Source organism: Balearica regulorum, chromosome 2 (genome assembly GCF_011004875.1).
Source record: "Balearica regulorum gibbericeps isolate bBalReg1 chromosome 2, bBalReg1.pri, whole genome shotgun sequence".
NCBI classification, from domain to species: Eukaryota; Metazoa; Chordata; class Aves; order Gruiformes; family Gruidae; genus Balearica; species Balearica regulorum.
In genome coordinates this window covers 70,487,494-70,512,400 of record NC_046185.1, presented here as the reverse complement: position 1 = coordinate 70,512,400, position 24,907 = coordinate 70,487,494, and the positions used below count along the sequence as shown (strand labels likewise).

General features: G+C 40.2%; 1 long non-coding RNA gene across 1 annotated transcript in view; it reads left to right on the top strand.

Annotated features, from left to right (window-relative positions):
* The window catches only part of LOC142600740 (uncharacterized), a 263,638-nt gene that overhangs the window by 236,625 nt on the left and 2,106 nt on the right, over positions 1-24,907 (top strand). The window contains exon 2 of the long non-coding RNA XR_012834301.1: positions 9,988-10,103. This is a non-coding gene — a long non-coding RNA (uncharacterized LOC142600740). The remainder of the gene's footprint in view (positions 1-9,987; positions 10,104-24,907) is intronic.

Genomic DNA, 24,907 nt, shown 5'->3' with positions numbered 1-24,907 from the left:
CAGAGGCTGGAGTAGCCGCAGTGCCTGTCGCAGGGGTTGATCTCTGGGTGGTATTCTTAAATAGTTGTTTAACCCTAAACAGGACCTGAACCACACTCAGGAGACCTAGCAATAGAAACATGCTGGTCTGAACATCCTAAGGATATTCAGCATTCTCAAGAGCTGTTGCAATTAGCCTGGAGAAGAAGGGGAAGGTGAAGGAAGTTGTCTCCCCCAAATATTGGCTCACTTTGGAGCCAGTGTGAAGATGGGATTTCTTCCAGGGGGGCAACAAGATAAAACCGGATTTTTTCTGAAAATAAATGATACTCTTTAATCAGTGATTTGGAACACAAGGAAAGATAATTCTGCAGGCTAATAACTGATCATTTCATCAGTTTGGAGAATCATTCAGTAGTGATTGAGTAGGAAAGAATATATTCTGCTTGCTCCTCCTTTTTTACATGTAATCAGAGACATTGCTGTGCTCTGCAAATTCTTCCACTAGTGATAACAAGTTAGTATTTAGGTTTCAGAGTACACTCACAAACTGTGGAGGAAAACTAGAAAAGGAAGAAAAGAAGAGGCTGGGTGCAAGGCTTTTCTGTTTGTCTCCTGGTTTTGCACAATGGAACCTCTCTGTGCAATTGTGCATTTTTAGTGTAAATAACAGTAAAGAAAAGAATGCAGCTTCAAGAGCCAAACTTTAGCCCAATATAATTTTACATAAGCAGGCAATATTTTTTCTTCATTTTCTTTGAAGAATTTGTGTATTTTTTCTGTACAATAAATAATCCAGTCTACATATTTTTAGACAATTTACAACCTTTCTAATATCCCATTACTCCTTTACCTGTTGTTAATCAATTAATCTCACTCTTAAGGACTCATACTATTTAAATATTTATAAAGAATTAATATGTTTCACCTTGATTATTACTTAGTCAGAGTAACTTTTTTTAATCTGGTCTTGCAACTGAATCCTTTCAGCTTCCTAATTCTTGCTCTCCTCTGGACTCCAACAAATCTGTGAGTATATTTTTCTTCAGAGGTAGAATTTTAGCCTGAGGATTGTCTTTGGAGTCAAGAAAAGAAGAAAAAAAACCTGAACAATAATACCATGCCGGTATGGATAAAACAGGTCTACAAACCAATTTTTTTTGTATCTCAGAGAATTACTCTCAACAGGTAATGAAAACATACAACTGCAATAGTTTCTCTGAAATATTTTCTCCCACATAGTTTTATTTATACGAGAAATAGATTCTCTCTTGAGAGCATTTATTTATGTATTCCTCTTTTCTATAATTTCTGTCATTTTTATGGGATGTTTTGTTATTTGATTTTTTTTTTAATCCCCTCTAGACTGAAAAATACTTTGCTTTGCTTAGGTTGAAGGTCTTCTGGTTTGTCACTGGAAGGCCCCTTTACTTGCTGATTTCTACTCATTAAAGTGGTAGTTTATCCACCTTCAAATGTCTCTGCTCTGTGTCACAGACACTTATTTGTTCTCCAGCCATCAAAGTGTATTAAAATTAACAGCAGTCATCACATGAGTGGAAGGTAGCTGTTCTCAGGCACACAGATAGTTATATACTCACAGCAGGAAACTCGCAATCAAATTCTAACAAAAGGTCACATTTGCAATAAGTAAAGGAAAATGTAGGTAATTGGTTATGGAATCAGTTAATATCTTCGCAGGCCTTGAAAGGCACTCTGATGGACTTGAAACCTTTTTGTTCAAGTAATTAAAACTGAGATATTGTTATAGTATTAAAAAAGCTCAGGAAATTCTTCGTGCGCTGTAAAATAGCGTCACTACAATGGCAAACAAATTCAAGAGGGAGAATTGTGGTTTGTTTGAAAAGACGTACGCATCAGGTTCTGGCTGAAATGCGGAAAAGGAATAGGGAATTAAGTGCAAGACAATGTGAAGATTAGCCCTTACAAAATATGTTTTTATGCCCAGCTTCAAGGCACGCCCACTGTTTCCTCAGCTGATTTAGCTTCATGGCCACTTCAGAAATACCATGTTGATGGGTTTACACTGGCTTCCCACAGACTTCAGGATACTTGCTGGTTCGGAAAGCAGCGACACTCTCCGAGGCTGGAAAGCATTTCAGCGTGGTCTGAAGTTCTCTTTCTTCAAGCAGTACAATGCAGTCCCGAGCAGCTATGTGCCACAGCTGTACTTTGTAGCTGTGTCTTAGGTTGGGCAAGTCTCTGAGCCTCCTGCATGACCAAGGGGAAGGGTACGTGCCACAGAAGGGGACTCTGAGCAGCCAGAGCACAGAGCGGGGACCTGCCAGGGGCATCCACCAGGAGTGGCTGTGGAAATGTAATGTGCTTTTTCCTTGCCCGTCAAACACTCCTTTCCATCTAGTTCAAGCTAGGAGTTTCTGACAGTTTCTGGCGTGACTGGGGACCGAGTCTTCAGGGCGCCTGGCATGAAGCCCTTCCTCTGCCTGTAGAAAATCAAAGCTGGCACCTGAGAGCCCTCAGCAGGAGGCTGAGCAGAGGGTAGCGCAGCCCATACCTTCTCGCTTACGCTCTGGTGCTGAGCGTTGTACAAAAAAAGTCTGCTGCATCATATGGAAAAGGTGTGTGAAGGCCCAGGCATATTACTGAGTCTGTGAGCTGGGGCACTTGGCAAGGAGAGAGAAGGCGTGGTTTAAAGCTTCTGCTTGAATAAACATTTTAAATAGTCAAACAGCCATTAAATGTACTCCAGGAGTTCCTTTCTGCCCACCAACTGTTCTGACTACTAGGCTAGGCTGTTACACTCACACCAGCCTCTGTCTCTTAATTTGGATTTAATGATACCACCATGCAAATTTTGATGCCTTCTCCAGGCGGGAAGTCAGGTTGTTTTTTCTCCAGTGTAGCCCCTAGCCTGGCGTTTAGGAAGCTGCCCGGTAGCTGAGAGGAAGTCATCACTGAGCCCTGGTCTTTCCCACCACCAGTGAGCTCTCCCTGCTGTGCAAACAGAAGGTGGACCTGGTCCTGCACAAGTTTGGTGGAGGAACTCCTCTGTATAGCACAAAGCAGCTTCTGGGCTCTCAGAGATCCCCAAGCAAGTCCTGGGAGCTTTCTTAGATACGAGTGGCAGTGGGGATAGAGTTAGAGATGTGAATGAGAGGCCTGTGGACTTTCAGGTGCTCCTGGGCTGAGGCAGGTGTGCCTGCTTTGTCTCAGATGAGTAAGGGGTTGAGGACTGTAATTTTGACTCCCTTAACTGAATATAAAAACTCACAAAGCAGAAAGCTTTTTCTTTGCCTCTGGAAATGCTTTCTGCAAACCTTTTGAAGAATGTATTAATAGTCATATTAATTTGCTCATCCCCTATCCACTTGATTTTCTACCATAATAACTTTGTTATTCTAACAAAGGCACCCCAGACCTGATCTTAAGATGGTACTCGGATTCTCCAAGAGATAATGTGGGAAGGGGAAGAGAACTTCCAAGGCAGATTCAAAATCTCATTAAAATGAATGAATTCAGAGGAAAACCACAGGTGGTGCTGGAAAAACTCTGTTTCAGGGAAGCTCCATCTCTCCAGGCTCAATTTTCCCCTTCCCACACGTCTATTGCTCACGTTATCCTTACCTCTGCACTATGGTTAGTGTTTCTCCCACAAAGGTGATCCTCTGTAGCTTGAGTAAATGGGAGCACTGAGGACACAGTAAAGGACTATGAGCGAGGGCAGAAACAGTGTGACAGTCTGGGGACACAGATCATTTTTTAGCTGGGAATGGGCAAGGCAGAACTTTTTGTGCTGTCCAAGCCTCAGCAGACAAAGAGATCGCTTTCATTTCTTCCCTTCCTTTTCTTTCTCACCCTGGTGTCCAACGTGACTGTCATCCCTTAGAACAAGGTTGGCATGAAAAGTGCATTGCCTTGTATTAGAGAGAATGACAAGTGTCATCTCAAACAAGTGCTCCTCAAGCTCTGCTGCTGTGCAAGTGTAGCAAATGGAAAGAGGGAGAAGCTTTGCACACCATGAGATTTTTGGTTGTGCAGGCCCTACTGGCCATTGTGTTCAACCAATTCAGCTTAATAGTACAGTTTGTGAAAATTAGTGAGAACATCCAAAATACTTTGAATATTAAATATTCTAGGGAACTGTATGTAATCTGTAAACTGTATTTATGCATGTGGGAAGAAGGGGAAGAACAACTCCTGATAGCAACACATTGGTTTTATTTGGGGATTTTACCCCAGAGAGTCAGCAAGAAGGAAGATAATAATGCATTTCCTGAATTGTTAGGTGGAGACTATTTGCTCAGTTCTAATTGAAATTATTGCAGGAAGCTCTTTGTAAATTTGAGAGTCTTTCGACTAATAGGAAGGGGAAAAATACCCAAACATCTTCTCATACTTAAGTAATCAATCATAGATGGAAATTAGAAATTTGAGTGAGACAATATTTGAATCAATGATTGCAGTAGGTAAGTGTTACTTTATAGGTTGAAATAATTTTGCCTAAGCAATCTGTTACAAAATTTCAAATTGTAAACATAAAAAAAAAAAAAAAAATAAATATCCCTGAATATAAATAGGGATCAAGTTGCAAATTTACCCAACTAAATTACCCAACTAATTTACCCAACTAAAAGGCAAGGAAATGGAAAAGCTGAATAAAAGTTGTAAAGGCCTCTCAATATTTTGCTTCTTTCTAGGCTAAATTGTGATAAAAAGTATCTTGTCTATTTTTCTTTCCATGAAAAAAAGCAATTTACATGAAAGTTATGTTTTTTATATTTAGGGGTTTTTTGGGAAAAAGTGTGAAAAATTTTTTGGGACATTCTCTTTCAAAATATTTGGCCATGTGAGATCAAAATATTTGAGCCCTATGGTATGAGGCTTTCAGAGCTCATCTTGCTCAACTTATTTGAAAAGAAGCTCAAGATATAGCTTGATCACTGGCAACAGGAATTTCATAGTGGAAATCGGACAGTAGGGGATTACAATCTTTTTGACAAAAACATCCAGAGATCCCACCAAAGCTAGACATAATTTCTTGAAATACAATACCGTTTCTTTGCTGTGAGGGTAACAGAGCATTTGTTGAGTATACATCTAATCAGGTTCCCATCCTGGAAGTGTCTTGGTCTCTGCTGTCCTCTGACTAACTGAAATGTCACAGCCTCAGGGCTTGAGGGAAGGTATTTGGTTGATTAAGGATGTGTGAAATTTAGCTTGCCCAAGAAGATGGTATGATGGTCTTTTCTGTGCTCAAAGCCTATAGAAGATATCAAAATATCTTGTTGAACAGGCTTGGACTTGCTTGCTTTATTCAGAAAACTTTGAATTAATACTTTGTTCTTGGGAGTTTTTTTTACTTGGTTTAATTACTTTCCTGTTAAGTTCTCTTTAGTTTCATTGTCTGTTTAACAAAATCCCACAGGAGCATTCACACCGCATTTCAAAAATGACTTTTGTCCTCTTATGGACCTGAAATTTTTACTGTCTTATTTTCCACTTTCCTTTCTGCTGCAGCTTTCCAATATTGTGCTTCCTCATTCAGACAGAAGAAAGGCTGATGTTCCACCCACTGCAGATTGAGTCAGATATAGATGAAAGGTGTATTTTAAAATTGGGATTGTTTCTGTAGGATTTGTGTTTGATTCTCCTTATGCAAATTCCCCATCCATCTTTCAATGGCCAAAATACATTGCTGGCATCCCAATAACCTTTTAAAAAAAAAAAAAATTAAAAAAAATTGTATGATAAACTTGGAGGCTGAGAGGCTAAGCGTAACATCGATCGGGCTGATGTTTATGAATTTTCAGCCTCTCAATCTAAGTCACAACTTCAGCTGCTCCTGCTGATGCCAGCCATGTCTGTGCAGTCTGTGCTCGTGGCCATAGCACACAATCTGCCCTCTTGTCGAAGATACGAATGTCTGAGTAGTGTTTTCCTGAGCTGAGGAGACCATCATTTTGCAGAACGGAGCAGTGCATCCCCAAGCTAAGCGAGTACTTGCTGCCAGAGCCGTGTCTTGTTGGAAAAGCCTGATAGAGCCGAAAGGCTTGGCAGGATCACGTCAGTTCTCTGGACACTTCTGAGATGGGTCAGGGCAGAAGCCAGTTCAAACCATTAGCAAGTCTCCTGGCTTGGCTTCCTACCTCTCTACCTGGTTTTCTGGGGAAAAGAGGGTAAACGTTTCTTTGCTCTTCCTGGTGTCATGCTGCAAGGAGGGAAGGGACAGTGCTGAGCGCTAGCCAAGTGACAAGGACTCTTTTTCCTTGGTGCATTTCCAGAAAAAGAAGTATTCAGGACATAAAAGGTTTGGTTCGTGGTAGATAGATGAGTTTATCATATGTATTTTGTAAATATTAGAGGGTTCAGAGAACAGAATAATAATCCTTAGCTATAAAACATTTATAATTTATCTATTTATAAAGCTGATAAACAAGTAATTTCATAAAACCAATTTAAAATGTCCTTTTATTTTTTAAAATCTCAAATTGGTACAGCTCTCAGGATAATTCCTACTGTAAATTTTATGTTGCATATTTAATACTATTTGGTTTCAGTAATTACCTGTTTAAAATCTTACTGTTGCAGTTTTCTTGTATGCCCCAAGGCAACTGTGTATAAAGCTATCAAAAAGATAGCATATTGAAACAGAAGAACAAAATATGTAAAGTTTTGTAATATTTTTACAAACCCATGTATATTTATCATAATTTCTAATTATTCTTTTTGCTTTACTGCATATTATTAGTTTAATTGAACCGTAAACTTTAGACTAATAACACCAATTTGTCTTTCATTATACTTTGCTCTATTAACTTTTACAAATGGGTTCATCTCAGCCACCGCTTGATGGGCACACCGCAATTGTGCTAGATATCTCACCCACAAACAGCTACGTTGCATTTTCTGTTCTTGGAAAATGTTTTTTCTTTTCTTTTCTTTTTTTTTTTTTTTTTTTTTTTTTGCCAGGATATGAGTTTTTATTCTTTATTCTTGAGGTTTAAATACAAGATACATTTTGTAACTTTCCTCTTCCAAATGTTAGCCCTTCTGGCAGAAACCACCAGCAGTAATAAGAGCTAGAGTTGGCAATTATTTCAAGCGATCCATTTCTAAATAAAATGCTTGGTTCAGGGTCCCAGTAAAGCTTTTTCGCTTCAGAATTTGGGGATTTAAATCTCCTGGTCATCTTGATAGGTGGGCATTTATCTGCCAAGTGCTGGGAATTCCATGAAAATGTAAAATCACATACATGCCTTGGGGAAAAAACCCACATCACTATAAAATTACACAAAAATAATAGAAAATTGGAAGAAAGCAAATGTGGAAAGCTATTGCAGGGCCACTTAGCAAATTCATGATTTGGTTAGGGCCAAGACTCTTTTTAACGGCACACTTCTCATATCCCCTTCTACTGTATTCACAAATGTAATTAATCTGCAGGGAGAAAAATGAGTATTGAAAGTAAGCTGGTCTGTCCCAGCTGGGTCTGGCCTGATGTGTGATCACCTGGGCTGGCTTCACAGGCTCAAGTGATGCTCTGCCCTCTCCTCTCCTGTCACCAAAGATCAATTCCATGATTACTGTCCACGTCCTGTGAAGACTTCTGGATACACAGTCCAGCTGTCACATCTTTGAAACAGATAGAGAACAAACAATACCCTGTGCATACTTCTCCTATCTTTGCCATTGTTTCTGGGGTTCCATTTCTTAAATATCTTCAGACATGGTTTTCTTTCTTCCATGTTCTTCTTCCACACAGAAAACCCAAACATTTTCTCCTATGTATAGCTGAGATCTGCAGTGTCACCAAAAAGTGTAGAGAAAATGCAGTCGCTGCCACAGGGACGTTCTTGAGTCTGAGTCCCACAGAAAATTATGGGAGAGAACAAGCGATCTGAGTAAGGGAAAAGTGTGACCCACAAGTCTGAGACACTTTTAAAATTAGTTTTGTATCACCACATTTGCGGTAACATTATGGCAAGCTCAGGGAAAAAAAGGTGGAGGATGGATGAAAAAAAATGACCGCTTGAGAGGCAACCAAGCAGAAGAGCATAGGAACAGAGAGGGGACCCACGTGAGGAAATTGAGAAGGAAGAGGAAATGGAATGGAAGTTAAAAACCCGCTAAAAGGTAAGAGAAGATGCAGTGGAGAAGAAGCGGAGTGAGCTGCAACCCATGCAGTTTGTGGCACCCAAAGGTCCTCCACTGCAATAGAAATATGGCAGTTCCTTGCTGTGGAAATACCTTTCTGCGTGTCTTGGTCAGTAGAACAAGAAGTATGCTTATTCCAAAGCCATAGCACCCCAGGAGCAGTGTCCCTAAACAACAACCTTTGTGAGGGAAAAAAAAGCCATTTTTTGGAACCGGTATGAAGCCTACTGACAGGAACTACTTACCTTGGGCATTTGATAATCCCAGCAGCGATAGCCTCCGCAAAGCCAGCGTCCCACCAGACAGAGAGAGTTGTGACGTGCTTTTCATTTCAGCTTTGAATTGTTGTGGGGCACTAGCGGTTGTTAAAAGCATGTGAAAATGGGGTTGAAGCAGTAGCTCTACAGCAAGAAACAGCGGAAAAGGAGTGCGGAAGGTTCTGCGTTTTCCCATGCCTCCACCACAGTGTTTTATTGTATTCAGATGTCGTCTTTTCTGCGCAGACCTTACTGGAACCGGTCTGGAGTTCCAGAGTTTTGGTGAGTTTCCAGTGTGCTTCCAGTGTTTCAAGGGAACGTTGTAACTACTGGGCTAACAGAAAGGAAAACATCCTCTTTCTTGTTGAAGGTTGTTTTCTGTAACTTCCAGCGGCGTTAGTTTCAATTGAGTGCAGAAGGTAAGGCTAGTGAACAGGAGGAGAGCTGCATACTGCCTACGGTCATTGCCGTGGCACAGTAAAGCACGATGGTGACATTTTATTAGGTTAGTTCCTGTGTCACTACACTCAGATATTCACAAGCGATGACTCGAGCCTGTAAAACAATTAAATCATTAAATGAATTATGAGACTTGATAATAAATAATGCATCTGGGGACTCCTGGAATACAGTGAGGTCCCGTTTTCAAGGGTCTTCATGCAGCCAGATTGGCTGCAACCTGCTTTTCTGAACAGAAGTGGAGATTCCCCAGTAATCACGTATCTTTGCAGGTCGTGGCTTCCGAGTAAATTTCAACTATGTCACTGCTCCAGAGAAAGCTGTGAGAGCTGGCAAGGTTTCTAATCTCCTGCAAAGCATTTGTTATGTGTATGTATCTTGGATATTTTGTAGCCAATGTCCAGGTTTTGAAATCTGAGATGTAATATCAAGATTTTCATGGATGCTTAATTTCCCTTACATGCTTCTATTCTTCGGTGGCTTTTAATAAGGGAAATAGCCATAACTTTTATGAAGACAAAGAAGCTTCCTTTGTCTACAAGTCACCACACCCTGTGTGTCACATAAAGGGACATCTAGTGAGTGCATAACATTCTGCAAGAAAACATATCCTTACTGTACCATTGAGCACCAGGCTATACATTTTATCCGGCTAAACTTTTATGTAGGTAATCCTGTGATTATCTAATTTGTATGTAAAGCAATTATATCTTCACTACATGCACATTTGAAATGGCAATAAACTTTTTACTAGGCAGCTATTAACTTCTGATGGTGTTTTCAGCATATATTTTTGAAAGGACAACTGCGAATATTTTTCAATAAATGAGTTAGCTATTTTTTATTATTGCTACTACATGGATCTGCGAATACAATTTACAGTAGAAAGATATAAACATTTCTTCCTTGCCTTGAAAGTAGTGTTTCTTTATGGTATGTCATAACATCTCGGTGTTTTATGCTGACACTCACAATGATGAATCTGTTCAGCTTTCCATACGTAAACTCTTATTCTGTTCCTAATCTTATTTTAACTGATCAAAATAAAAATATAAAAAGGGCTAAAATACTCACTTTATTTGTTCTAGAGTCCGTGAAATCACTGTAAATTACTTGTTTCCTAATTTTTTTTAATGTCTTTTATTCTTTTCCTCAGTTTCTGTGTCATTCTTCCTAGTGGCAGTGGCAGAAAATGGAAAGCGTCATTTTGCAGGAACAGAAAACACAATTTTCTTATTGAATTGCTCACTGCGGTCATCCATGTCCTTATTAGTAAGTAATGTTGTAAAGTTCTTACAAAAGCTTTTTCTTAGTTTTTAAAATGGCAATATAGGTAGTAATTATTAATAAATAAAATTTTGATCCATAATGCATTAAAGTGAAAAGGAAGAAACTAAAAATCAGAAAAAATATGATAATAACTGAAATGTACATGTCCAGTTTTCTTCCTTATTGAAATATAGACGAATCCTATTCCTGTTACTGAGGGTGTATATCTGACCTGTCAATTATTTAAAATGCTAACAAAGTTTATTGCTGAATTTTGCAGAAAAGATGTGTAACTATTGACTTTTATGCTGGCACAAAGTTTTTCACATGTGTAATTAGGAGAGAAGTAGATTACTTTTTACCGTTAAAAAAAATGTTTTTTTCTCTGCCTGTTTTAAACAATTATTTTCTGAAGATATGCTTTTTGGCTCGAAAAACTCTGCAGCTTATGAAGTTGTTTGTTATTTTGCTGTGATTTTATACACAATGGAAGGGTGAGGAAAAGGTCAGCAATAACTCTGCTGTTGCATTTTCACTGGGAAAAACATAATATTGATCGATAAGAAAATGGAAAAAGCACAACTATTAGCGTCTTACTTGATCTTCTCCGACCTTTACCCTGCCATGTTGATTTTATTTTTAAATGTTATGTCTGTTGTTCCAAAGGTTTGTCCTGTTTAGTCTTTTATTTAATTAATACATGATCTTCCTTACTCTCTCTAATGTTAAAACATGAAATTCGGTTTTATTCCTTGTTGAACCATTGTCCTCTTTACACTCAGCAATGCACGCTGGATAATAACTCCGTGTAGGAATTGGCCTGCTTAAAACTACTCTAGAATCACAATTGAGGGGTACTTAAGTTCATCAAATTGGTTTTCAGGTCCATAGGAAAATTAGCTTTAAGGATGCATAAGCTCTTTACAAAGAAAATTTAAATCTCACGTTCCTAATCTTTCTGGGTGTAGACTGAAGGGCAGAAAATACGGTATTGAACCTCAGAGCTTCACTAAATGCCTGTGTATCTGCTAGGTAGTGACTATAAAGGAAGCACTCTACACGGTGAGGGCAGTCTGCGTACGGTGCTGTACGCTGTTATTTGGTACATATGCTCACATGGGGCAGGGTGCTGTGGCAAAGCCACCGGAGTGCCTTGGTTTGCCTTTTGGCGCAAAATCTTCTCACATGCTGCCAAAGATGACAAACCGTATGTTTTGGCACTAAAAAGGAAGAAGGGCCTGGTTTTATTCATGGAGGTAGAAGACAATAATTAAGTTGAATATGCAAGGATAAACACACACGGAAAGGGCAAGAAGTTGAATTTGCGGATGTTGCGCATTTTGGGCTGCACCCCTTTGTGAGGAGCAGGCGGAGGCAGCCCGGCTCCCAGTCTCGCTGTGAACGGGGCGCGCAGGTGTCCCTGCCCTGCAGGGGGATGGGGCCGTGCTTGTCCCAGTACCCTGCCCTGGCCAACACCTTCTTGGCCCCACACTCCTTCAACTCATGAAGCACCCATCATCCTTGGAAATACTTTAAAAAAAAAAAAAAAGAAAATCAAGCAAAACTGCGGATGGTGAACCTCGAACCCCATGGGATTATTTTTTTTCTTCCCTGTCTCCTGCTTGCATTTCTTCTTCAAAAAAGGGACGGAAAACCAGCCCCAAACTGGCCCGAGACTGAGGTCGCCCATTTGTAGCTTCAAAGAAATATAGGGGGAATTCAATACGTCAATAATTTGTCATATAGCTACGTTTTACGTTGGTAACTGGGTTTATAACGTCTTACTTCGGGTGCTCTTTACCAGAAAAAAAGTGGTCACAAAGTCATTTTCACTCCTAGAACTAAACAGGCATCAGAAACAAGTTAAACAACTATAATAAGGGGTTTTTTACAAAGAAGTAGAGTCCTGATCACTTGAATCCAAGAGTTTTGAAATAATTGTGAGAGTTGTTTCTGGTAACATTTTAAAATTTCATAATGGCAGGGCAGCTCTAAAGGATGGCAAGTAAATTTGTATTTTAAAACAATCAGTAGAATAAACCTGTAAAGATGACACTGAGTCTACCAAAATAATGGGATAACTGATATGAAAAATAAAGGATGAGAATATAATTAATTTCAGTTGACATTTTTTATATTTTTTTTTACATAAAATAGTTCTTGCTGGCCTCGTTTCCTTTCTTAAGAGATGAAAGGTTGATTAAAGGTGCCTTTATTAGCCTGATCAGGCTGAATGTCTGTACAATTTTCCACATATTACCATGCAAATTTCTCACCATCATAAGATGATATTATATGTGATATACGAATGATAAATATCCAACAGAGTAATTACTAGAGAATCATAATCAAGCATGTTTCCTCTGAGGTCTCACACAGACCAGTTCTTGCTCCAGTGCAGCCATAAATCATTGACAAAAGCACGTAAGAAAATATAAAATCATTGTTGTAAGGTTTGCAGGTGTCACAAAAACAGAAGGAATGGTAAAAAATCATGACAATAAGTTGTTTGTACAAGACTCTCTACATAGTTTGGTAAACTGGGAAGAAATAACACGCATTTTAATATAACCAAATGCAAGGCCAAACCCCTAGGGATAAAAAGTACAAGATTTAACATTAGGGAGACAATACTTTGAGAAGCACTGAGCCTAAAAAGGCAGTCATGCTTTTCCAAAGGAAATATTTTCTCATCTGGTACTACAGCCAAAAGAATTAGTGTAAATCTGTGGGTTTATGAACAAGAAATCATTGAATACAGGGAGAGAGCTGTATTATCTCTGTCCACAAAATTACTGACACTGTTGCCAAAATGCAGTCTGATATCTAGTCTTCAAAAAAGATAGTAAAATCTTGGAGAGTGTTCAGAGAAGAGCTACAGGAATGATTTTACAGACAGGAAATTCCACCTTATGACCAAACCTACAGGAAGCTTAAAGTTTTTAGTATAACTTAAAAAATTGTATGTCCCCTGCATATAGTTCTCTAACTACCAAAAGTGTTGCCATTTAATAGGACGCTTGAATTCAGAAGACAGAAGCACCCACTCCAGCAATCAGAATATAAAGCGATAAAGTATAGAAAGATTTATTTTTTTTATTTGAACTTTTACATCAAAACTGAATGGTTGGGTTTTTTTCTCTTTCCTAAAGGATATTTTGCAGTCAGTCACAAGTTCTTAAACTCAATATCAGATGAAATTAAATGGCTAAATAGTACAGAAAACCAGATGATATTCTGGTCTTAAAAATCTATTAACTTCTATGAATCTTGCATACACCAACGCTTCTCTGTAAAAGTCTTTGGCATAATGCCAGAATAAAAGGCTGTGCTTATCATTATTATTTGTTGACATATTATTTTTTTCTCAAAGGTGAACAGTTGTTAAACAAATATTACAGGCTTTTTTGTAACATTGAACTCCTCTATCATCATAACAACATTTCTCCAGCTCTCTCATTTTAAGTGCTTGAAAGTTGTTTTCAATTGCAAATTAGCCAGGGCAAAACCAAGAAGGGCGGTGATATGTCCTCATATGGAACACGTATCTGATTTTAGTGACCTGTGATGTTGGATGTTTGTTGTAAATAAGGATTGTATAGTAAAGAAAAGGTTGATAGAGATATTTGATCTGATGCAAGTTATTCCTTATGAAGCCTGACTTACTCTTCTCCACGGTTTTGCATATTTCTCCCACTGTGTGTGGTTAGGAGGAAGAGCCACAGATAAGAAAGTATCTGGAAGACTCAACAAGTTATCTGCCTTGACCTTTGGAGAGCCTTAAAGGGAAATGTTGTCACTCTGAGGAGATGTAGAGGTCATACTAGGCACAGAGCCAGCCTACAACTTTTTTTAGAGTGTGTCAGAGCCAGGGCAAAGTGAAGACAGACTAGACTTAATCCTTTAACCTAACCTGTCAAAACTGCATCAAGTCAGCACTGCCAAATCTGCAGCCACCTCATAACTCAAAAAGGTATGCATGAGTGCATTTATGAATTTGCTTTTGAAAAGCAGTTTTATGGTTTGGTATTCACAGCATTATGAAACCCGGCCACATCGCTGGGTATGCAAACATAAAGCTAAATGCTGCCTGCTGCATGAGCAATTCATCCCACCGAGTTGTAAGAAGATATGAAATAAGATTATTGCAAAAGGCGATTGTTTTTAAGGGATACTTACTTCCAAACGTAAAAAAAACAGACTTCAGAGAAATTAGGTTTGCGTTGTTTTAACAAAAACAGTAGAAATAACCTATTTGTCAAATCCATGGTAATGGATAAAGCACACAGCACATTAACCTGATATTTTATATTCATTGACTGTGCAGGAAATACTGTTCCTGTGTAGTGATGATAGTTTGTTTAAAAGAAACATTTTTTTTTTTTAGGTATTTGGGGGGGTTTACGTATATGCATGTTGGCTTGTGTGTATGTAGGTATGTTCATGTGCTTTTTGTGTGAACCTGCAAATAGTTATAAAAGGAAGCATTCATGTGAAAAATAACACAAATGCATGCAAAACACAGGGCCATATCCTAACAGCTCCAAACTAGCTGGGCTGACAATGGCACCGCAGCCATGCTCAGACATGACAGTTGTCACAGCTCTCTATATGGCTGTGAACTTTAAATCGTGAATATACCATGACACAAATGAAAAATGCTAGAGAGCTCATTTTGTGCCGTTAATCCCTGAGCTTTTCCTTCAGATGGGTGAAGAGACAGTAACAATTTTATCTGTCTTCAAGGAGGATAGTCTGAAAACTATAGCCTGGATACACAAAGGGACTGGGACGGTAGTCCTCTCTTGAAAGAAAGCATTGTAACCTAAAAAAAAAAAAAAAAAAAAAAAGCTGATGTTTTGGCCCCATGATGGGCTGGTGCTGCAAACCCACACCCAGGCAGAAGAAAGAGATCGCCTCCCCTCCTTTGTCTGTGAGGGTTCACGTGGTCGCTGTTGACAGAAGCACCCTGCAAGCCATGGCGTGGGCTCCTCGTCTGACGCTGGGAGAGGCCAGGGCTCAAGCACCGGTGCTTGTGTTGGTGCCCTGGAGCGCGGCATCCAGCTCGGAGCACCCGAGTGGACCTTGGCGGGTCCATCTCTCCCCTGCCAAATGCAACAGCTCCCACACAGAAGGCAGGGCAACTCCTCGTGTGTGCGTGTGCGTGTGTGCGTGTGCATGTGCGTGTGTGCGTGCGTGTGTGTGTGTGGAGGGGTGTGTGTCTCTGTGCCTTGGCGGGGCTGGTGCCATAGTGAGATCTGTGTCTGTGAGGGACAAGGACGGAGCATGAGTGTAATCTCTGCCTTAATGATCAATTAACTGGGAAATTGTCAAAAGAAAATGCAAAAATGTCAAAATTTTGTTAATAGTTCTTGCTTGTGAGCTTGGAAGAACCATTAATGACACTTTGAGATTTTTATGCTGGAAACATCAAAACTAAAATGCAGTCTTCTTTTCTCTTGGAAAACGAGTGTGCTCTCATCTTAATGAGTCATCTGAGCAATTCCAAGGCAGGACAAAGAAGTCCTTATATTTACTTTCCACTTGGAACATGACAAAATTAGAAACCTGTGAAAAGTAGACCAAAACATGAAAAGACAAAGGAAAAGAAAATATAATTAACTATCGAAAAGAAAAAAGTAAAAGAAAATATAACGAACTATTGAAAAAAATAGAAGAGTCTGAATTATGAGTGAAGTCAAGTAACAATTATCTTAAACACGTCAGGGATTTTAATTCATATGTATAACTGATCTCTTCTGAAAACTCCATTGACTAATCAAGAATTCCACTTCCAGAAGGAGCGGTAGGTTGGCAGATGTTGCCCACGGTCTTCCCGCTTTTCTGAGGAACGGCTGTGGCAGTCTGTTTATATGATAGTCCAATGATCAGGTTGGGCACAAATATTAACTTTGGCAAGTGGATATGATTTGAGCAGTCGAGCTGATTGCTAACAAGGGGAAAACAAGACCCTTTTCCCTTCAAATCAGAATAGGATTGAAAAAGAGTCACAGCTATTTCAAAGGAACATAAAGCGTGTTGTTTCATGCCTAAATTACTGGAGATATTTAATATACTATACATACAGCATGCATTTACCAAGAAATGAATTGTAATGCTGCCATAAAACTGAAGCATGGATTATCTGTTACTACTACTACTTCTGAATAGAAATGAGTCATTTCAGGATATGTGAAGAAAAACAGATTTCCAACTTCAAATACATATACAAGGACATATTTTGACTTCGATTTTCAGACTTTACTGCCAGAAGGCCAGTCCAGGTTTCTGGGATGACTGGCTTCATAGCCCAAACCATAATTCCTGCATCAAGCCTCTAATGGCTTACAAATGGCCACAGGCCTGAATCTACACTCAGAGCTAAAGTTTTCCATCTTTCAGATGAGATCTTACCTGTTTTTCTCATTCACCACAGTCTTTATTACACTTCTTTCTTGCACCTTTTGTAGAGAGCAACTCCTCTATAGTAAGAATATGTGTTATGAAATGCTTATTTTGCTGCTCATGTATTAAAGAGCCACATTGCATCTTTCACAAGTAATTCTGTAAGAATACACTGTAAAAAGGCATAAATTTCTTCACAATAGTCATTGTAACTTTGGACAATTTAGAACATGTATAGCCATATGTAAAATTAGTCTATAGCTAATTCTACTGGTGTAACAATAAATTAAAGGTGACTGTGGATTAGAAAGCCTGCAATAGATGCACTTCAGCTGCACCTCAGTATGAAAGTTAATGGCTTTGCTAGCTGGGAAAGAAGAGTGGGATATAGGCCTTGCAAAGTACGTGTATATCATCTGGTAGCTTGAGAATGATGAAGAAGAAAATTAGTTTTTATGTGTCACACAACAACTGCATAATGAAATTAGAGCTCAAAGTAGACTTTGGCCACACAAACCTATTTTAGTGAATGCAAAATCAGAAGGTGCAAGGCCAGGTTGGACGGAGCTCTGAGCAACCCAATCTAATTGAAGATGTCCCTGCATATGGCAAGGGGTTTGGACTAGATGACCTTTAAAGGTCCCTTCCAACCCAAACTATTCTATGATTCTAAGTTTGCCATTTCTAACTAGTAGCCTTTTGACAGTTCAGTGGTTTTGTCTTCCCCAGATCCCCAAATGACAATTGTCACTGGAGACTAAGCATTGCCTTTTGTACTGTCTAAAGTATAGAAGGCACAGAAGTATTTACTTGTGTGACTCAAAGGGTTGAATATGATGTGTGTTGTTCTAATGAGCTAAATTACACGGGAAAAGAGATCGAGAAGAAAAAGGAGATCCTTGTGAAAAAGCTTCTTGAATGTAAATGTATATTTGTTTCAGGTACTTAAATGAAACAGAATTAGAACTTTTTAACAGCTACTCCTGACACTGAAGCAAAACCCCAGAGAACCAGATTTGGTGGCAGGAGGAGCAGAGGTGGCCTGTGCTGGCTCGGCTGGCAGAGGAGGAGGCATCACCAGTGCTGGCTGTGTGGGCAGAAGTCCCTGAGCTCTGTCCTCTGTGTCCTGGGGAGGGGACGTTTCTTTCAAGGGTCTCAGCGGTACAGGGCGAGCCTTCATTTTGAGCTCACCCACGGGGGTGTGGCAGGCCCTTCGTACTCGGAAGTTGGTGGGTTTACTGACATTATTCCAAGGAGCCAAGCTTTTTAATCTGATCAGACTCAGAAACACCCTCTTTCACCTCTGACAGGAGCCTGATTGCTCTAGTGCTTCAGATCTGAGTTACTTAAAGATACCGAATGAGGCTGATCAGATGCTGAAGGGCTGCCAAGATTACAGGCCTGTCGGCCCTATCACTTTTGTTATTAATTATGATAAAGCTGTACAAGCTGCGACCTGGTCCATTCAGTGCAGACGCTGGGACAGCTTTCCTCCTTATAGTCCCCTCTTTTCACTGCTCCAGCTATTCTTAGCTAGGGGAACAGTCCCTTGTGGGATGATTGTCATCTGGTATATATACATTGCAGCAGCTGACTCAGATAACCAGGAAACTATAACCAGCTCCCTGACTGCCCTGGGAACTTGGCGGCATCAGGGAGTCTGGCCCAGTACCAGGAGCAAGCACACAGCCACGGACTGTATTTTGTAGGAGCAGGACATGTGTTTCTGATGCTTCTTCACTTTTCAGACTTAAACCATAAAGACTTTTGCAAAGCAGTGAAATGTAGACGGATACCCACATCATTGCAAAAATGAAACCCAGATTTAAAGACAAACAAAAAGATGTCCTAAAGAGTTTGATGATGTTTGTATTATTCCTGCTTTGTATCATCACTGTGGAGGTCTCAGTCTCTATTTAAATCACAAACCCAGTATCTCTTCTTTTGCTCTTGTCAGTGATGGCTTTCTGTTTCCTGCTGACTCCCCTACACATTCCCTTACCGGTCATCTTCTGTCAGTGTGTCTGTTCCTTGCAAAGGAAACAAGGCAGAATTATTAAGTCATTATTAACCCTGGGTGCACAAGGTTACACCCTCCACAAAAAACCTTTTCTGGAAGTCTCTGTTATTAAATTCATTCTAATCTGAATTCTGAAAATGAGTCTTCCACAAGAAAACCTGCAGGAAAGGAGGACTGGAGAGATGGGTTACAAGCAACTGTGTGACAGGTTCCAGCAAAGCTGGTGGGGCCTTGGAGCTGGGAGGACTTCCTTCTTCAGGAGGCAGTGAACAATTCTGTCAGCTTGAAATGAACATGTAACTTCACCCCCAGGCTGCTGCTTCACAGGCAGTTGAGCCCATAGCATCTTACTGCAGACAAAGGAGGAAACCTCATACGCCCTATCCCTGCTTCTTATCTCCTTCCTCTGCTCCCTGTCTCTGCTCCCAGATGCAGACTTCTGTCTGCTCTTGCACTTCTTGGGTCCTTTGCTGATTCGCATCAACTCACTAAAATAGCAAAAAAACCTATTCACCTTTTTTTCCACAAGAGTTACTTTTTTTGCCATTTTGGTGGGCTAAATTTGATGGGCTCCCTTTGTCTCTGCATTTTGATCCACGGAAACAGCTGAGTTAGTTAGGGCAACACACTTGTATCTCCCCACACAACGGGGAGAAGAGGCTGGGGCAGCGTGCTCCCTGCTTCTTGTCCTTTTACTGCCTAGCCAAGGCTTGGTGGCTCCTCCTGTTGCATCGCCTGAAGGATGGTGATGGGCTCAGCCCTTGTTTTGAGTAAAATCCTTGACTATGTTTGAACTCAAGCTCTTCCTGCCACCAGTCATTCAGAATAACAGCACTGCTTCTTAAGCAGAGCAGTAGATGTGAATAGAGGAGGTGTTCAGGACAGATTCATCACAGCCCTCCATGCAGTGACCATTCACCTGAGGAGCTGATGGAGCTGTTTTCCTCAATAGCCAATGAGCAGTAATTTCAGGCTTCTCTGACAGCAGGTATTTCTGCCAGCTTTCCAAGTCTCGGTGTTGTACTGTGCATGATCCGTAATTGGAATCTTCCTGTCACCATTTCTGCTCTGGGGTTCCTACACCATTCTGGTTTGCAAAGTAAAAATGCCTGGCAGTGATCCTTGCTCAGCCCCGGTACAGCCTTTTGCCAGCTCTCTGCTTTTGTTCGTTACTACCCAGAATCCATCTAAATTCTGTTCCTTTTGAACTGATCTCACAAAGAAACCCTACATTTCAAGAAGGAGGTACAAGGCAGTCAACACACAAGGACTCATGGATTTAAGAACCAAATCTAGGTCCCAGAGATGAATTAAGTGATCTCCTCACGTTCAGAGATCCCACAACAAGCTCTAGCCAGTCTCCCAAAGCCTCAGTGCACAGACATGCGCAGAACCCATGCAGCCTGTGGACAATAAGTAGCAGAGGACAGCTGTTCACATACTCCGGAGGAGTGTGAGGCATGAAGTTATCACAAGAGAACATAGCCAGTCAGGAGCTGGTAGTAGATTTTCCTGCTTATTACTGCTTGCCTTCATATGTCCTCATGTCAGGTTCAAAGTATCCCTTTTCCTCAGGTGGTAAGCAGAGTAGATGTATATGAAATACATTTTTTTCTTCCTTATTGCAGGGGCATTTTAGGAAATGGACATTTCTGAGAAGCCACTTGGAGCTTTTGGGAGCTATTTATGGCTACTGCTGTTATGATTGAATAGAATTTGAGTGGGGGAAAAAAGAGAAGTTGGAAATGAGGTTGAGGCAGGGAAGTTTCTTTAGATATAAGAGGATGCAGAAGAGTAATGGTGAGAGACTGAGAGAGGAGGAACGAACAACTGCAGGACTAGTGGGAACAGTTCCAGTGCAGGATTAGGATGAGTGATAAGAGGTATGGGGAAGGGGGAGAAGAAACAGGTTATGATGCAGGGAAGCAAACCAATCCACCCTTCCTAATTCTGTGATGTGTTCCGCTTTGAAGCCTTTTGTGCTGTATCAAAGCAAAGACGGTATTGTGCAGCCTGAGCAGCCACTGTACTTGCAAGCTAATAGGCAAGGGAAGAAGTAGCAGCATGCCAGTTAGGTTTGCGTGGTGGTGATAGCAAGTCATGCAGGATGGAGAGGTATGCTAGTAATGTCTCCTATATTTCAACAAGTGTGGGGGATATTTAGCTCCCAGCTTTACTTACAAAGATTAATGCTGTTCCCTCTTAACTATTGCTTTGTGGAAAGTCCAGATCAAAAGACACAAACCAGCTCAACAAAGAGGGCTGTTCAGGGAGAGACAGGGAAAAGGCCACCATGTGTCCAGGTCATTTCATACTAGACATTTTTGTTTGAACCAATGCTGAGAGCTCTGTGTTCAGGTTAAGGGAAATTTGACAGTGTTGCTGGAACTGCTGAGAGGATGGATGCTCCGGCCAGGTTGAGTTACCCATGGGTGCTGTGTCCTGGCCCTCAGGTTAGGGTACCACAGTGGCTGCTCTTGCCTGAATGCTAAGACAAATCCCCAGTAATCACCATTTCTTCTGTGCACCCTGTTCTGCACTTGAAGGAAACCTGAACAAGCAAGGAGGGAGTCAAGATCTGTTGCAGCCATCCCCTGCTGTGGGTAGTCAAGGGACTGGCACTGTGAGAGCGAAGGCACGAGCCTTTTGCCTCCTTTCAGACAAAGCTTCAATGTCAACAAATGATGGTGAGATCTCCTGTTCCTGTACAGGTCAGCTCCTGGGACTCCCTTCAGGATGTTATTAAAAAGAGTCAAACAAACAGACCTGCATTCACAACCAATGTGTTAGGATGCAGTAACAGTCAGTGAGCAGCTAGTGAAGAGGAAAGCCCTGAAAAGTACTTGCCTAAATTCACGGCAAAACCCTGAGTGGGATTCCTCTAACCCATCATGGATATTGGAGGTTGGAGGACCTGCCATAGAAAGCATCTCATTCCACTGACTATAGAGGGAGTTCAAGATTATTAGGTGAAACATCTTATTTTTTTAGTCATCTGCAGTTGGGTTTCCCACTCTTCTCATTATGCAGGAACAAATTCTCTGTGAGGCACAATAAAAAAGCTGAAGTTTTAAAAATAAGAGTCTAAGATCATAGAATCATAGAATGGTTTGGGTTGGAAGGGAGCTCAAAGATCATCTAGTTCCAATCCCCCTGCCATGGACAGGGACACCCTCCACTAGACCACGTTGCCCAAAGCCCCATCCAGCCTGGCCTTGAACACTTCCAGGGAGGGGGCAGCCACAACCTCTCTGGGCAACCTGTTCCAGTACCTCACCACCCTCACAGGGAAGAATTTCTTTCTAACATCTAATCTAAATCGACCCTCCTTCAGCTTAAACCCATTACCCCTTGTCCTGTCACTACACTACACAAGATCAGGCAGTAAGACACATACTTCCTTTGGCTTAGAGTGAGACACTTACATTGCCATTTTAGTTACTGCAAAGCAGCCTGAAATACTTGAAATGCTTAAAATCATGTACTTCCATTGACTTCAACATGTCTAAAAAAACCCAAACTATTCATTAATCTGCTGACTATGAGTGTAATCAAACAGAATCCTTTTGAAAAGGAAAGTTTTGCAAATAATGACAGGGAAAGCTAAGCTGCTTTAATTTCCTGTGCCTGCTGCCTTTTTCTACTTCAAGTGCTCTCTGCTTTTCCCTTCAAAGCCTTAGAAATATTTTTTGGCTTTTCTCGTATGTATAAAGTTGAGGGTACGCAGAGAAGTGGCGAAGGAGCTGATTTACATGGTCAGTCATACATAGCAGAAGATGCAGTTCTGCATTTGTAGACAAACCATAGTCTGACATTTGTTCACATAAATGATGTGATGAATAATTATGAAAAATGATCTAATTTGGGAAAATTACAATCAGATCATGTACATTATGGGGGAAAGAAAACTAAATTAATTATGTACAATGTGTAACTGTCAAATACCAGCAACATGTGTAATGGAAAGTCAACAATATATAAGGATTCAACTAATTTCTATATATTCTGAATTTCTCTGCATGTTCACGTTCCCTGGATTCACAAACTGCCATACTCCAGCTTACCAATCTCCACTTGTAAAAAGATGGGCCAGGATACAAAGAAATTGTTTAATGAGGATTATTGTTCTGTTGAATCAAAATGGTAGTCTGACTGCCGATGGCCACACCATCGTGAAGGGTTGTGTTGTGGGGCTCAGCAGAACTCCTGGTAAAACTGTCGGCAATTACTGAATGCCCAGTTTTGAAAATCAAACTTGTCATAACAAATAGGCAAGCTATGAATCACTTATACACATGAAAATGTCTACAGAGTAAATCATCTTTAAGATTTTGGTCACAGTGTCGCATTATCAATCCCTTAAATGATAATAGTGGAACTGCTGGTATTACTGGTCCACTGTAAAATTGCTTTTCTGTGAAAATTATATGATTTTTAATGGTTTCTTGATTATTTTCTTTATAATTAAACTCTAAAACTTTTTAGTGTAAATATTCTTTTTCCTAGAAGCATGAAAAACATCACTATGTCTGAATTGTGCTGATTATTGAAACATGACCAGTAAAGAATGAAAAATGACTACAAATGGCAGCATAAAAGCCCATACACTTTTTTATTGTTTTATATAGAATCACAGAATCATGGAATGGTTTGGAGGTTGGAAGGGACCTTAAAGACCATCTAGTTCCAACCCCCCTGCCACGGGCAGGGACACCCTCCACTAGACCACGTTGCCCAAAGCCCCATCCAACCTGGCCTTGAACACTTCCAGGGAGGGGGCAGCCACGAAGGCCATCCTCAAAGAAGTCTAAAAAGAAGAAGTGAGTCAGCTGTGAAAAGTGAGAGCCTCAACTTTCAGCTGAAGTAGCTGATGTCTTTGCCTTAGGGTAGGACTATTGAGGCTGAATACAAATTGTATTCCAGTTATGACTTTGAGAGTTGTTGATAGAAAAATAAGTATTATTTTAAAATACCTGATCCTAAGTTTGGAATTTGGAATTTGAACTCTGTTTCCAAAACCAATAATCTTATCTCTCAACGTGCACATACTTCACATTTAGTTTAATATGGAAAGCGCATATCTTGCACAAAACGGAGACAGCATTATAGAAAGAATAAAAACACCATTTCAGTATGGACTGGGTGTTCACGACAGACTCAGCAGGGACCTTTGATCTTACAGTCAACAACCATGTATTTTCTACTGCTTAGTTTTTTCTTATATGATTACCTTAAAAGATTTCTTGCCATATGTCATTTGAGTCCTTTGGGGACTTTGAAAGAAAATGAGAAGACTACTTAAGCAAGCTTTGTAAATGTATGTGTCTGTCCATATGTATTAAAGTATACAGATAGTTTTTATCTTATGTCACGTTTAAATTTATTAAAAATAAATGAAATGTACTGAATTTTATCACAGCTAAAATGTGCAGCTTAACTAGCTGATACTCATTTAGTTTTTGCTGACATGTACGTGTTAGGGACTAAGCTCAAATATTTATATTAAAAGAATGAGAAAAAATTTCTGAAGCTTTAGTATGTTCAGCAGAAACACCTCTATTTCTATTTATAGAGCTATGTACCTGCAAATATCTGAGACTATGTAAGTGGTTTCTTCCTCATATAACTAATGTAAATAATTGTGGTAATGAAGAAATTGATAATCCTTAAACTAGATAAAGTGATATAAAGAACTGTGCCTGACTTATCATGCAGCTTTCCCAGTGCACAGCAATCCCACCCTGAATTACTAGCTCACCTCTTTCCTAGCCTGTAGTCTTAATATTGGCAAACTGCGCTAAACAGTATAGACCATGATTGGCGTTTGTGTGTGCACATGTTAGGCAAGTTCAATTCCCATGCTATTTAAAGCAAATTAAATGTATGATGGGTCACAGTTTGATAGAGAGACGCTTCTATGATCCTTATTTCTTCCTGCACTCTTCAAAAGGGCAGGGCCAAGATCTGGTGGGCAGGAACAACAGATAGGAGAAGTCAGCCTTCGAGAGGAACAAAATATTGAACTTCTGAGCTTTTTCAGCAAATTTCATATAGATACAGTTTGCGTAATTGCCAGTTTCGTGAATCAAAAGCTTCAGGACCTTGCAGAGGAACAAAGGAGGGAAGGGATGCCCTAGTCTACTCTGAACAAAGTTTTTTCCGTACTATCACTTATGCAAGTGCTAAAGCTGAGATCTAGAAGGATGAAGGACCTGCTTAACCACTTTACAGTGCATCAGCAGCGTACAGTGAAATGTGCTGCAGACACAGCTCTGAAGTGAAGCTGGCAAAATGGTCAAAAGTGATTAACTCCATTTCTCAGAGAATTGCCTAGCCTTTAATCCAAACTCCCAAAACATGTGGCAGCCTGTCATTGCTGAAG